This window comes from Oncorhynchus nerka, linkage group LG18 (genome assembly GCF_034236695.1).
Source record: "Oncorhynchus nerka isolate Pitt River linkage group LG18, Oner_Uvic_2.0, whole genome shotgun sequence".
NCBI classification, from domain to species: Eukaryota; Metazoa; Chordata; class Actinopteri; order Salmoniformes; family Salmonidae; genus Oncorhynchus; species Oncorhynchus nerka.
This window is the reverse complement of record NC_088413.1, coordinates 6,425,572-6,440,184: the sequence shown is the minus strand read 5'-3', so window position 1 is coordinate 6,440,184 and position 14,613 is coordinate 6,425,572. Positions and strand designations below refer to the sequence as shown.

The window sequence follows — 14,613 nt, the reverse complement described above, 5'->3', positions numbered from 1 at the left end:
AGAGATTGAGAGACGGAGGGGAGGGAAAAAGAGAGAGAGATTGGAGAGACGGAGGGGAGGGAAAGAGAGAGAGAGAGAGATTGAGAGACGGAGGGAGGGAGAGAGAGATTGAGAGACGGAGGGAGGGAAAGAGAGAGAGATTGAGAGACGGAGGAGGGAAAGAGAGAAGAGATTGAGAGACGGAGGGGGGAAAGAGAGAAGAGAGATTGAGAGACGGAGGGAGGGAAAGAGAGATTGAGAGACGGAGGGAGGAATGAGAGATTGAGAGACGGAGGGAGGGAATGAGAGAGAGATTGAGAGACGGAGGGAGGGAATGAGAGATTGAGAGACGGAGAAAGAGGATTGAAAGGGAGGGAGAGAGAGATTGAGAGACGGAGGGGGAAAGAGAGAGATTGAGAGACGGAGGGAGGGAATTGAGACGAGGGAGGGAGAGAGAGAGAGACTGAGAGAGATTGAGAGACGGAGGGAGGAAGAGAGAGATTGAGAGACGGAGGGGAGGGAAAGAGAGAGAGACTGGAGGGAGGGAAAGAGAGATTGAGAGGGAGGAGATGAGAGAGAGAGAGAGAGATTGAGAGACGGAGGGAGGAAAGAGAGAGAGAGAGATTGAGAGACGGAGGGAGGGAATGAGAGAGAGAGAGATTGAGAGACGGAGGGAGGGAAAGAGGAGGAGAGAGTGAAATGAGAGAGAGATTGAGAAGACGGAGGGAGGGAAAGAGAGAGATTGAGAGACGGAGGGAGGGGAATGAGAGAGATTGAGAGAGGAGGGGAGTGAGAGAGAGGAGAGGAAAGAGAGATTGAGAGACTGAGGAGGGAAAAAAGAGAGAGAGAGAGAGAGAGAGAGATTGAGAGACGGAGGAGGGAAAGAGAGATTGAGAGACGGAGGGAGGAAAGAGAGAGATTGAGAGACGGAGGGAGGGGGAAAGAGAGAGATTGAGGAGGGAGAGGAGGGGGAGGGAGGGAGGAGAGAGAGATTGAGAGACGGAGGGAATGAGAGAGAGAGAGACGGAGAGAGGAGGAGGGAGGAGGGAGGGAGGAGGGAGGGAGGGAGACTGAGGGAGGGAATGAGAGAGAGAGAGATTGAGAGACGGAGGGAGGAAAGAGAGAGATTGAGAGACGGAGGGAGGGAAAGAGAGAGAGAGAGAGATTGAGAGACGGAGGGAGGGAAAGAGAGAGAGAGAGATTGAGAGACGGAGGGAGGGAAAGAGAGAGAGATTGAGAGACGGAGGGAGGGAAAGAGAGAGAGAGCGAGACGGAGGGAGGGAAAGAGAGAGAGAGAGCGAGACGGAGGGAGGGAAAGAGAGAGAGAGAGAGAGATTGAGAGACGGAGGGAAAGAGAGAGAGAGAGCGAGACGGAGGGAGGGAATGAGAGATGGAAAGAGAGACAAAAAAACTGAATTCACACCGACAGGCTGACTAAATTCCTCCCCGGCAGGCTGACTAAATTCCTCCCCGGCAGGCTGACTAAATTCCTCCCCGGCAGGCTGACTAAATTCCTCCCCGACAGGCTGACTAAATTCCTCCCCGACAGGCTGACTAAATTCCTCCCCGACAGGCTGACTAAATTCCTCCCTGACAGGCTGACTAAATTCCTCCCCGACAGGCTGACTAAATTCCTCCCCGACAGGCTGACTAAATTCCTCACCCGACAGGCTGACTAAATTCCTCACCGACAGGCTGACTAAAAGAGGGAAAAAAAGAACAGTGAAGTCTCCCTCCCATTTGTCCTGTCTTCATTTTTGTCTCTAAATCTCTCTGTCAGCAGTAAAAAGGGTTGAAATACTAAATTATGTGTGTGTGTGTGCCTTTCCTTTTCTTGCATACTGAAAATAATGAGCCCCCTAAAGACGGTGAAGAGAGAGAGGGACAGAGAGACAGAGAGGGGAGGAGAGAGACAGAGAGAGAGGAGAGGAGAGAGACAGAGAGGAGAGAGACAGAGAGGAGAGGAGAGAGACAGAGAGGAGAGGAGAGAGAGAGACAGAGAGAGAGGGGAGGAGAGAGACAGAGAGAGAGGGGAGGAGAGAGACAGAGAGAGAGGGGAGGAGAGAGACAGAGAGGAGAGGAGAGAGACAGAGAGGAGAGGAGAGAGAGAGACAGAGGGGAGGAGAGAGACAGAGAGAGAGGGGAGGAGAGAGACAGAGAGGAGAGAGACAGAGACAGGCTGTAGTCAGTAATCTCCTCTCCAACTCTATGTCTATAATGTCCTCCTGGTTTTAGTGGAATGTTACAGTTAAACTTCATCCCATTGGAGGTAACCCTGGAGACAAGGAGGAATGGGGAGGGTCCAAAGAGTGTTCAGGTGTGTGAGTGTTCAGGTGTGTGAGTGTTCAGGTGTGTGTGTGTTCACAGTTTGACAGCCACCACACAGGCCCCAGCCCGGCCCAGACACAGTGGAGCCACCTAGAGGAAAAACACAGGAAGGAACAAATCAAGTCAAATTGAATTTGTCACATGACCTCACAGTAGTAGACCTTACAGTGATATGCTGTCAGTGTTCTCTCGGTTGTGTTCTAGAACGTTTCTGTCAGTGTTCTCTTGGTTGTGTTCTAGAACGTCACAGGTGTAGTAGACCTAGATAACAACCAGGGAGTAGAGTTATTAAAGTGACTATGGATAGATAATAACCAGGGAGTAGAGTTATTAGATAGATAATAACCAGGGGGTAGAGTTATTAAAGTGACTATGGATAGATAATAACCAGGGGGTAGAGTTATTAAAGTGACTATGGATAGATAATAACCAGGGGGTAGAGTTATTAAAGTGACTATGGATAGATAATAACCAGGGGGTAGAGTTATTAGATAGATAATAACCAGGGAGTAGAGTTATTAGATAGATAATAACCAGGGAGTAGAGTCATTAAAGTGACTATGGATAGATAATAACCAGGGAGTAGAGTTATTAGATAGATAATAACCAGGGAGTAGAGTTATTAAAGTGACTATGGATAGATAATAACCAGGGAGTAGAGTTATTAAAGTGACTATGGATAGATAATAACCAGGGAGTAGAGTTATTAGATAGATAATAACCAGGGAGTAGAGTTATTAAAGTGACTATGGATAGATAATAACCAGGGGGTAGAGTTATTAGATAGATAATAACCAGGGAGTAGAGTTATTAGATAGATAATAACCAGGGGGTAGTTATTAGATAGATAATAACCAGGGGGTAGAGTTATTAAAGTGGCTATGGACAGATAATAACCAGGGGGTAGAGGTATTAAAGTGACTATGGATAGATAATAACCAGGGAGTAGAGTTATTAAAGTGACTATGGATAGATAATAACCAGGGGGTAGAGGTATTAGATAGATAATAACCAGGGGGTAGAGTTATTAGATAGATAATAACCAGGGAGTAGAGTTATTAAAGTGACTATGGATAGATAATAACCAGGGAGTAGAGTTATTAGATAGATAATAACCAGGGAGTAGAGTTATTAAAGTGACTATGGATAGATAATAACCAGGGAGTAGAGTTATTAAAGTGACTATGAATAGATAATAACCAGGGAGTGGAGTTATTAGATAGATAATAACCAGGGGGTAGAGATATTAGATAGATAATAACCAGGGAGTAGAGTTATTAGATAGATAATAACCAGGGGGTAGAGTTATTAGATAGATAATAACCAGGGAGTAGAGTTATTAGATAGATAATAACCAGGGAGTAGAGTTATTAAAGTGACTATGGATAGATAATAACCAGGGAGTGGACTTATTAAAGTGACTATGGATAGATAATAACCAGGGAGTAGAGTTATTAGATAGATAATAACCAGGGGGTGGAGTTACTAGATAGATAATAACCAGGGGTGAGTTATAGATAGATAAAACCAGGGGTGAGTTATTAGATAGATAATAACCAGGGGTGGAGTTACTAGATAGATAATAACCAGGAGTAGTTATTAGATAGATAATAACCAGGGGTGAGTTATTAAAGTGACTATGGATAGATAATAACCAGGGAGTAGTTATTAGATAGATAATAACCAGGAGTAGAGTTATTAAAGTGACTATGGATAGATAATAACCAGGGAGTAGTTATTAGATAGATAATAACCAGGGAGTAGAGTTATTAAAGTGACTATGGATAGATAATAACCAGGGGGTAGAGTTATTAGATAGATAATAACCAGGGAGTGGAGTTATTAGATAGATAATAACCGGGGAGTGGAGTTATTAGATAGATAATAACCAGGGGTGGAGTTATTAGATAGATAATAACCAGGGTGGAGTTATTAGATAGATAATAACCAGGGGGTAGAGTTATTAGATAGATAATAACCAGGGAGTGGAGTTATTAGATAGATAATAACCAGGGGGTGGAGTTATAAGATAGATAATAACCAGGGGGTAGAGTTACTAGATAGATAATAACCAGGGGGTGGAGTTATTAGATAGATAATAACCAGGGAGTGGAGTTATTAGATAGATAATAACCAGGGGGTGGAGTTATAAGATAGATAATAACCAGGGGGTAGAGTTACTAGATAGATAATAACCAGGGGGTAGAGTTATTAGATAGATAATAACCAGGAGTGGAGTTATTAGATAGATAATAACCAGGGGTGGAGTTATAAGATAGATAATAACCAGGGGTAGAGTTACTAGATAGATAATAACCAGGGGGTAGAGTTATTAGATAGATAATAACCAGGGAGTGGAGTTATTAGATAGATAATAACCAGGGGGTGGAGTTATAAGATAGATAATAACCAGGGGTGGAGTTATTAGATAGATAATAACCAGGGAGTGGAGTTATAAGATAGATAATAACCAGGGGTAGAGTTACTAGATAGATAATAACCAGGGGTAGAGTTATTAGATAGATAATAACCAGGGGTGGAGTTATTAGATAGATAATAACCAGGGGTGGAGTTATTAGATAGATAATAACCAGGGGGTGGAGTTATTAGATAGATAATAACCAGGGGTGGAGTTATAAGATAGATAATAACCAGGGGGTAGAGTTACTAGATAGATAATAACCAGGGGGTAGAGTTATTAGATAGATAATAACCAGGGAGTGGAGTTACTAGATAGATAATAACCAGGGGGTGGAGTTATTAGATAGATAATAACCAGGGGGTAGAGTTACTAGATAGATAATAACCAGGGGGTGGAGTTATTAGATAGATAATAACCAGGGGGTGGCAGCAGCGTAGAAGAGGGGTGGGGGGGGGTGGGCTATGTAAATAGTCAAAGCAGCCATTTGATTGGCTGTTCAGGAGTCTGGGAGGGTAGAAGCTTCTTTGACCTAGATACATGATGACATCACTGAGACTAAAACCACCACGTTTAACCAATCAGACTGAGTGTTATTAAACAGGATGAAAACCCAGCTTGTACACACACACACACACACACACATTTACATATCAACATAGAATACACACACATTTACATATCAACATAGAATACACACACACACACATTTACATATCAACATAGAATACACGCAGAAATGTAAATAGAACACACACACAGAACAGACACATGAACATATTAACACACTTGGAGAAACAGACATTTACATAACAAAACAACCAGAAGGGACGTGTGTGTGTGTGTGTGTGTGTGTGTATACCTGAAGGGTTGTGTGTGTGTGTGTGTGTGTATACCTGAAGAGTTGTGTGTGTGTGTGTATACCTGAAGGGTTGTGTGTGTGTGTGTGTGTGTGTGTGTATACCTGAAGAGTTGTGTGTGTGTGTGTGTGTGTGTGTGTGTGTGTGTATACCTGAAGAGTTGTGTGTGTGTGTGTATACCTGAAGAGTTGTGTGTGTGTGTGTGTTTACCTGTGTCCACTCGTTGGTCTGGGGATCGTAGGCCTCGACAGTGTTCAGGTGTGTGTGTGTGTGTGTGTGTGTGTGTTTACCTGTGTCCACTCGTTGGTCTGGGGATCGTAGGCCTCGACAGTGTTCAGGTGTGTGTGTGTGTGTGTGTGTGTGTTTACCTGTGTCCACTCGTTGGTCTGGGGATCGTAGGCCTCGACAGTGTTCAGGTGTGTGTGTGTGTGTGTGTGTGTGTGTATATATACCTGTGTCCACTCGTTGGTCTGGGGATCGTAGGCCTCGACAGTGTTCAGGTGTGTGTGTGTATATATACCTGTGTCCACTCGTTGGTCTGGGCATCGTAGGCCTCGACAGTGTTCAGGTGTGTGTGTGTGTGTGTGTATATATACACCTGTGTCCACTCGTTGGTCTGGGGATCGTAGGCCTCGACAGTGTTCAGGTGTGTGTGTGTGTGTGTGTGTATATATACACCTGTGTCCACTCGTTGGTCTGGGGATCGTAGGCCTCGACAGTGTTCAGGTGTGTGTGTGTGTGTGTGTGTGTGTTTACCTGTGTCCACTCGTTGGTCTGGGGATCGTAGGCCTCGACAGTGTTCAGGTGTGTGTGTGTGTGTGTGTGTGTGTGTGTGTGTGTGTGTATATATACCTGTGTCCACTCGTTGGTCTGGGGATTGTAGGCCTCGACAGTGTTCAGGTGTGTGTGTGTGTGTGTGTGTGTGTGTGTGTGTATATATACCTGTGTCCACTCGTTGGTCTGGGGATCGTAGGCCTCGACAGTGTTCAGGTGTGTGTGTGTGTGTGTATATATACCTGTGTCCACTCGTTGGTCTGGGGATCGTAGGCCTCGACAGTGTTCAGGTGTGTGTGTGTGTGTGTGTTTACCTGTGTCCACTCGTTGGTCTGGGGATCGTAGGCCTCGACAGTGTTCAGGTGTGTGTGTGTGTGTGTGTGTGTGTGTGTGTGTGTGTGTGTGTATATATACCTGTGTCCACTCGTTGGTCTGGGGATCGTAGGCCTCGACAGTGTCCAGGTACACCGTTCCATCGTAACCACCGACCGCATAGAGACGGTCTCCAAGGAGACACACACCGACAGCGTCACGACTGACGCTCATGGGGGCTACCGCCGTCCACGCATCCGTCTGGGGGTCGTACCTACACGCACACACACAGCCCATTGTTGAATATCTCTAAACCTGCGCCAATATTTGCTCAACATTTATAGTACTATTACCTAAAACACTTAACACACACACCCCCGACCGACTGACCTCTCCACACAGTCGCTGAGTCGTGATGCCAGGCTGGAGGCGGGAGCGTCATGTCCTCCAATAGCGTACAGGAAACCGTTCCAGGTAGCCACGCCACCCGCCCATGACGCTTCGCCATCGGAGCGCAGCAGCTCCACCTGGCGGTGAGGAGGCCACACAACAACAACCTCATTCTCGTCACAGATACACACCCTGGTCGGTTTTTTTAGGAAACGCCTATCCAGAACAGCCTGAATTATTTGGGGCGTGGATTCTAAAAGTCACAGATACACACCCTGGTCGTTTTTTTAGGAAACGCCTATCCAGAACAGCCTGAATTATTTGGGGTATGGATTCTACAAGGTGTCAGAAACGTTCTACGGCGCTGTTATTTGTCTGTTTGTGGCCCACCTCTTACCCGGCACAATTATTACCATTTTCCTTCCACCTCTCTCATCATGGAGCTGTTTTCAACCACAGGACTGACTGGATGGTTTGTGTTTGTCAAACCATTCTCAGTATAAACCCCAGACACCATTCTGTTAAAATCATCACACCATTCTGTTAAAATCATCACACCATTCTGGGTATAAACCCCAGATACTGTCTGTTAAAATAATCACACCATTCTGTTAAAATCATCACACCATTCTGTTAAAATCATCACACCATTCTCAGTATAAACCCCAGACACCATTCTGTTAAAATCATCACACCATTCTGTTAAAATCATCACACCATTCTCAGTATAAACCCCAGATACTGTCTGTTAAAATCATCACACCATTCTGTTAAAATCATCACACCATTCTGTTAAAATCATCACACCATTCTGTTAAAATCATCACACCATTCTCAGTATAAACCCCAGATACTGTCTGTTAAAATCAGTACCTAATAAACTGTCCGGTGGAACAGTAACTGAATGTCTTGATGCCTGTCTGTAGGAGCCATCCATTATGGTGAATGGGACGGTGTACCTAATAAACTGTCCGATGGAACAGTAACTGAATGTCTTGATGCCTGTCTGTAGGAGCCATCCATTATGGTGAATGGGACGGTGTACCTAATAAACTGTCCGATGGAAAAGTAACTGAATGTCTTGATGCCTGTCTGTAGGAGCCATCCATTATGGTGAATGGGACGGTGTACCTAATAAACTGTCCGATGGAACAGTAACTGAATGTCTTGATGCCTGTCTGCCTGCTTTATATAACAAGACACGTCCACGTGACTCACTCTCTGTAGGAGCCATACATTATGGTGTACAGGGTGTACCTAATAAACTGTCCGATGGAACAGTAACTGAATGTCTTGATGCCTGTCTGTAGGAGCCATACATTATGGTGAATGGGATGGTGTACCTAATAAACTGTCCGATGGAACAGTAACTGAATGTCTTGATGCCTGTCTGTAGGAGCCATACATTATGGTGAATGGGACGGTGTACCTAATAAACTGTCCGATGATATATAAATGAATAAAATACATTTAAATATATATATATGACTCAATAACTGATGATTGTATTATGATTTATATATATATGCCAAGAGTTGCTGTCATCAAGGCTACTTTGAAAAATCTCAAAAATATTTTTAATTTGTTTAACACTTTTTTGGTTACTACATGATTCCATATATGTTATTTCATAGCGTTGATGTCTTCACTATTATTATACAATGTAGAAAATAGTAAAAATAAAGAAAAACCCTTGAATCAGTAGGTGTGTCCACACTTGACCGGTACTGTGTGTACACACACACACTTACAACCCATTGTTGAAGACCACTAAACACAGTTTCACACACACCTGTTGGTGTGGGGATCAAAACACTCAACGGAGCGTAGACAGGAGCTTCCATCACGACCCCCTACTGCATACAACCTGGAGAGGAGAGAGGGAGAGGGAGGGGGAGAGAGGGGGGAGAGAGGGGAGAGAGAGGAGAGGAGAGAGAGGGAGAGAGAGGGGGAGAGAGAGAGAGGGGAGAGAGGGGGAGAGACAGAGAGAGAGGCACAGAGAGAGAGACAGAGAGAGAGAGACAGAGAGAGAGGGGGGTGGAGAGTGACTGAGAGAGAGAGAGGGGGGGTAGGGAGAGAGAGACGGAGAGAGAGGGGGTAGGGAGAGACAGAGAGGGGAGAGAGAGAGAGAGAGAGAGAGGAGAGAAGAAATAGAGAGAGAGAGAGAGAGAGAGAGAGAAAGAGAGAAGAGAGAGAGAGGAGGAGAAAGAGAGAAGAGAGAAGAGAGAGAGAGACATCAGGTCTGGGGAATAACCCTCTCTCGTCTGGGGGAATAACCCTCCCTCGGTCTGGGGGAATAACCCCTCCCTCGGTCTGGGGGGGAATAACCCCTCTCGGTCTGGGGGAATATAACCCCTCTCGGTCTGGGGGAATATAACCCCTCTCGGTCGGGGAATAACCCCTCTCGGTCTGGGGGGGGAATAACCCCTCTCGGTCTGGGGGAATAACCCCTCTCGGTCTGGGGAATAACCCCTCCCTCGGTCTGGGGGAATAACCCCTCTCGGTCTGGGGGAATAACCCCTCTCGGTCTGGGGGGGGAATAACCCCTCTCGGTCTGGGGGGAATAACCCCTCCTCGGTCTGGGGGGAATAACCCCTCCCTCGGTCTGGGGGAATAACCCCTCCTCGGTCTGGGGGAATAACCCCTCCCTCGGTCTGGGGGAATAACCCCTCCTCGGTCTGGGGGAATAACCCCTCTCGGTCTGGGGGATAACCCCTCCCTCGGTCTGGGGGAATAACCCCTCCCTCGGTCTGGGGGAATAACCCTCCTCGGTCTGGGGGGGAATAACCCCTCCTCGGTCTGGGGGGTAACCTCCCTCGGTCTGGGGGATAACCCCTCTCGGTCTGGGGGGATAACCCCTCTCGGTCTGGGGGATAACCCCTCTCGGTCTGGGGGGGATAACCCCTCTCGGTCTGGGGGAATAACCCCTCTCGGTCTGGGGGGAATAACCCCTCCCTCGGTCTGGGGGAATAACCCCTCCTCGGTCTGGGAATAACCCTCCCCTCGGTCTGGGGGAAATAACCCCTCCCTCGGTCTGGGGGAATAACCCCTCCTCGGTCTGGGGGGAATAACCCCTCCCTCGGTCTGGGGGAATAACCCCTCCCCTCGGTCTGGGGGAATAACCCTCCCTCGGTCTGGGGGAATAACCCTCCTCGGTCTGGGGGAATAACCCCTCCCTCGGTCTGGGGGAATAACCCCTCCTCGGTCTGGGGGAATAACCCTCCCTCGGTCTGGGGAATAACCCCTCCCTCGGTCTGGGGGAATAACCCCTCCCTCGGTCTGGGGGAATAGCCTCCCCTCGGTCTGGGGGGAATAACCCCTCCTCGGTCTGGGGGGAATAACCCCTCCCTCGGTCTGGGGGAATAACCCCTCCTCGGTCTGGGGGGATAACCCCTCCCTCGGTCTGGGGGGATAACCCCTCCCTCGGTCTGGGGGGATAACCCCTCCCTCGGTCTGGGGGATAACCCCTCTCGGTCTGGGGGGGGGAATAACCCCTCCCCTCGGTCTGGGGGAATAACCCCTCCTCGGTCTGGGGGAATAACCCCTCCCTCGGTCTGGGGGAATAACCCTCCTCGGTCTGGGGGAATAACCCTCCCTCGGTCTGGGGGAATAACCCTCCTCGGTCTGGGGGAATAACCCCTCCTCGGTCTGGGGGAATAACCCCTCCTCGGTCTGGGGAATAACCCTCCCTCGGTCTGGGGGAATAACCCCTCCTCGGTCTGGGGGAATAACCTCCCTCCTCGGTCGGGGAATAACCCCTCCCTCGGTCTGGGGGAATAACCCTCCTCGGTCTGGGGGAATAACCCCCCTCGGTCTGGGGGGAATAACCCTCCCTCGGTCTGGGAGAATAACCCCTCCCTCGGTCTGGGGGGGGGATAACCCCTCCCCTCGGTCTGGGGGGGATAACCCCTCCCTCGGTCTGGGGGGATAACCCCTCCCTCGGTCTGGGGGGGATAACCCCTCCCTCGGTCTGGGGGAATAACCCTCTCGGTCTGGGGGAATAACCCCTCTCATCTGGGGGGGATAACCCCTCATCTGGGGGATACCCCTCTCGGTCTGGGGGGATAACCCCTCTCTCGGTCTGGGGGGATAACCCCTCTCGGTCTGGGGGGGATAACCCCTCTCGGTCTGGGGGGGATAACCCCTCTCGGTCTGGGGGGGATAACCCCTCTCGGTCTGGGGGGGAATAACCCCTCTCGGTCTGGGGGGGAATAACCCCTCCCTCGGTCTGTCACAGACACATGGATTGGGTGACCCTTTAGCGACAGACGGATGTGTGTTTAGAGGAGGACAGGGGAGGCGGAACGGAAGCAGTCCATCAGACGAGTCCTGAGGCTCCATCAGACGAGGCCTGGAGCTTCATCAGACGAGTCCTGAGGCTCCATCAGACGAGTCCCGGGGCTCCATCAGACGAGTCCCGGGGCTCCATCAGACGAGTCCCGGGGCTCCATCAGACGAGTCCCGGGGCTCCATCAGACGAGTCCCGGGGCTCCATCAGACGAGTCCCGGGGCTCCATCAGACGAGTCCCGGGGCTCCATCAGACGAGTCCCGGGGCTCCATCAGACGAGTCCCGGGGCTCCATCAGACGAGTCCCGGGGCTCCATCAGACGAGTCCCGAGGCTCCATCAGACGAGTCCCGAGGCTCCATCAGACGAGTCCCGAAGCTCCATCAGACGAGTCCCGAAGCTCCATCAGACGAGTCCCGAGGCTCCATCAGACGAGTCCCGAGGCTCCATCAGACGAGCCCTGGAGCTCCATCACACGAGTCCTGAAGCTCCATCAGACGAGTCCTGAAACTCCATAAGACGAGTCCTGTGCTCCATCAGACGAGTCCCTCCATCAGACGAACAGAAAGCCTGTTCCCGCAGCATCACCAGGGAATACTAACAGAAAGCCTGTTCCTGCAGCATCACCAGTGAATACTAACAGAAAGCCTGTTCCTGCAGCATCACCAGTGAATACTAACAGAAAGCCTGTTCCTGCAGCATCACCAGTGAATACTAACAGAAAGCCTGTTCCTGCAGCATCACCAGTGAATACTAACAGAAAGCCTGTTCCTGCAGCATCACCAGTGAATACTAACAGAAAGCCTGTTCCTGCAGCATCACCAGTGAATACTAACAGAAAGCCTGTTCCTGCAGCATCACCAGTGAATACTAACAGAAAGCCTGTTCCTGCAGCATCACCAGTGAATACTAACAGAAAGCCTGTTCCTGCAGCATCACCAGTGAATACTAACAGTAGACCTATAGAATGACCTGCTCTAAGGCCCTCATATATACTGTATTTAACCTACTTTCCCTCCCTCTCCCTAGTACAGTGTGTGTGTGTGTGTGTGTGTGTGTGTAGTGTGTGTCTACCTACTTTCCGCTGAGTACAGCTACTCCTACAGTAGATCGAGGTGTTGCCATGCTGGCGATGAAGCTCCACTGACGAGCCTGAGGATCCCACCTGGAACACACACACACATACACAGTGTATAGCGAGAGAAAAACATAGAGACACATAAAGAGAGAGACAGAGAGAGAGGGAGGAGAGAGAGGGAGAGACAGAGAGACAGAGAGAGACAGAGAGAGAGAGACAGAGAGAGAGAGACAGAGAGAGAGAGACAGAGAGAGAGGGAGGAGAGAGAGGGAGAGACAGAGAGACAGAGAGAGACAGAGAGAGAGAGAGAGACAGAGAGACAGAGAGGGAGAGAGAGACAGAGAGAGAGGGAGGAGAGAGAGGGAGAGAGACAGAGAGACAGAGAGGGAGAGACAGAGAGAGGGAGGAGAGAGAGAGACAAAGAGAGAGGGAGAGACAGAGAGAGAGAAGGAGAGAGACAGAGAGACAGAGAGAGAGAGGAGGGAGAGAGACAGAGAGACAGAGAGAGAGAGAGGGGAGAGAGACAGAGAGAGGGAGGAGAGAGAGGAGGAGAGACAGAGAGACAGAGAGAGACAGAGAGAGACAGAGGGAGACAGAGGGAGAGAGACAGAGAGAGGGAGGAGAGAGAGAGACAGAGAGAGGGAGGAGAGAGAGAGACAAAGAGAGAGGGAGAGAGAGACAAAGAGAGAGGGAGAGAGAGACACAGAGAGAGGGAGAGAGAGACACAGAGAGAGGGAGAGAGAGACACAGAGAGAGGGAGAGAGAGACACAGAGAGAGAGGGAGAGAGAGACACAGAGAGAGAGGGAGAGACACAGAGAGAGACACAGAGAGAGACACAGAGAGAGAGACATTTACATTTAAGTCATTTAGCAGACGCTCTTATCCAGAGCGACTTACAAATTGGAGAGACAGAGAGACATATGACCAGACCTGTAAAGTCATATGACCAGACCTGTAAAGTCATATGAACAGACCTGTAAAGTCATATGACCAGACCTGTAAAGTCATATGACCAGACCTGTAAAGTCATATGACCAGACCTGTAAAGTCATATGACCAGACCTGTAAAGTCATATGAACAGGGTCTGACTCACCTCTCTACAGTGCTGAGGTAGCTCCACCCATCATGCCCTCCTACTGCATACATTGGACCCTCAAGTACTGTTACACCTATAGATATCACAGTATATATATTAACACCTATAGATATTACAGTATGTATTAACACCTATAGATATTACAGTATCACCTATAGATATTACAGTATATATTAACACCTATAGATATTACAGTATATATTAACACCTATAGATATTACAGTATATATTAACACCTATAGATATTACAGTATGTATTAACACCTATAGATATTACAGTATATATTAACACCTATAGATATTATTACAGTATATATTAACACCTATAGATATTAACAGTATATATTAACACCAGTAGATATTACAGTATTAACACCTATAGATATTACAGTATATATTAACACCTATAGATATTACAGTATATATTAACACCTATAGATATCAAGCAGTATGTATTAACACCTATAGATATGACAGTATATATTAACACCTATAGATATTACAGCATTACAGTATCACTATGTATTAACACCTATAGATATTGACAGTATATATTAACACCTATAGATATTACAGTATCACCTATAGATATTACAGTATCACCTATTACCTATAGATATTACAGTATATATTAACACCTATAGATATATATGTATTACACCTATAGATATTACAGATATCACAGTAGATATTATATATTAACACCTATAGATATCACCCTATAGATATTACAGTATATATTAACACCTATAGATATCACAGTATTACAGTATATATTAACACCTATAGATATTAAACACCTATAGATATGACAGTATATATTAACACCTATAGATATTACAGTATGTATTAACACCTATAGATATCACAGTATATATTAACACCTATAGATATCACAGTATATATTAACACCTATAGATATGACAGTATATATTAACACCTATAGATATTACAGTATATATTAACACCTATAGATATCAGTATCACCTATAGATATCACAGTATATATTAACACCTATAGATATGACAGATATCACAGTATATATTACACCTATAGATATTACAGTATGTATTAACACCTATAGATA

General features: G+C 47.2%; 1 pseudogene; it reads right to left on the bottom strand.

The window, feature by feature from the left end:
- Positions 1-1,042: 1,042 nt before the first annotated feature.
- The window catches only part of LOC135561730 (kelch-like protein 5), a 48,048-nt pseudogene continuing 34,477 nt past the window's right edge, over positions 1,043-14,613 (bottom strand).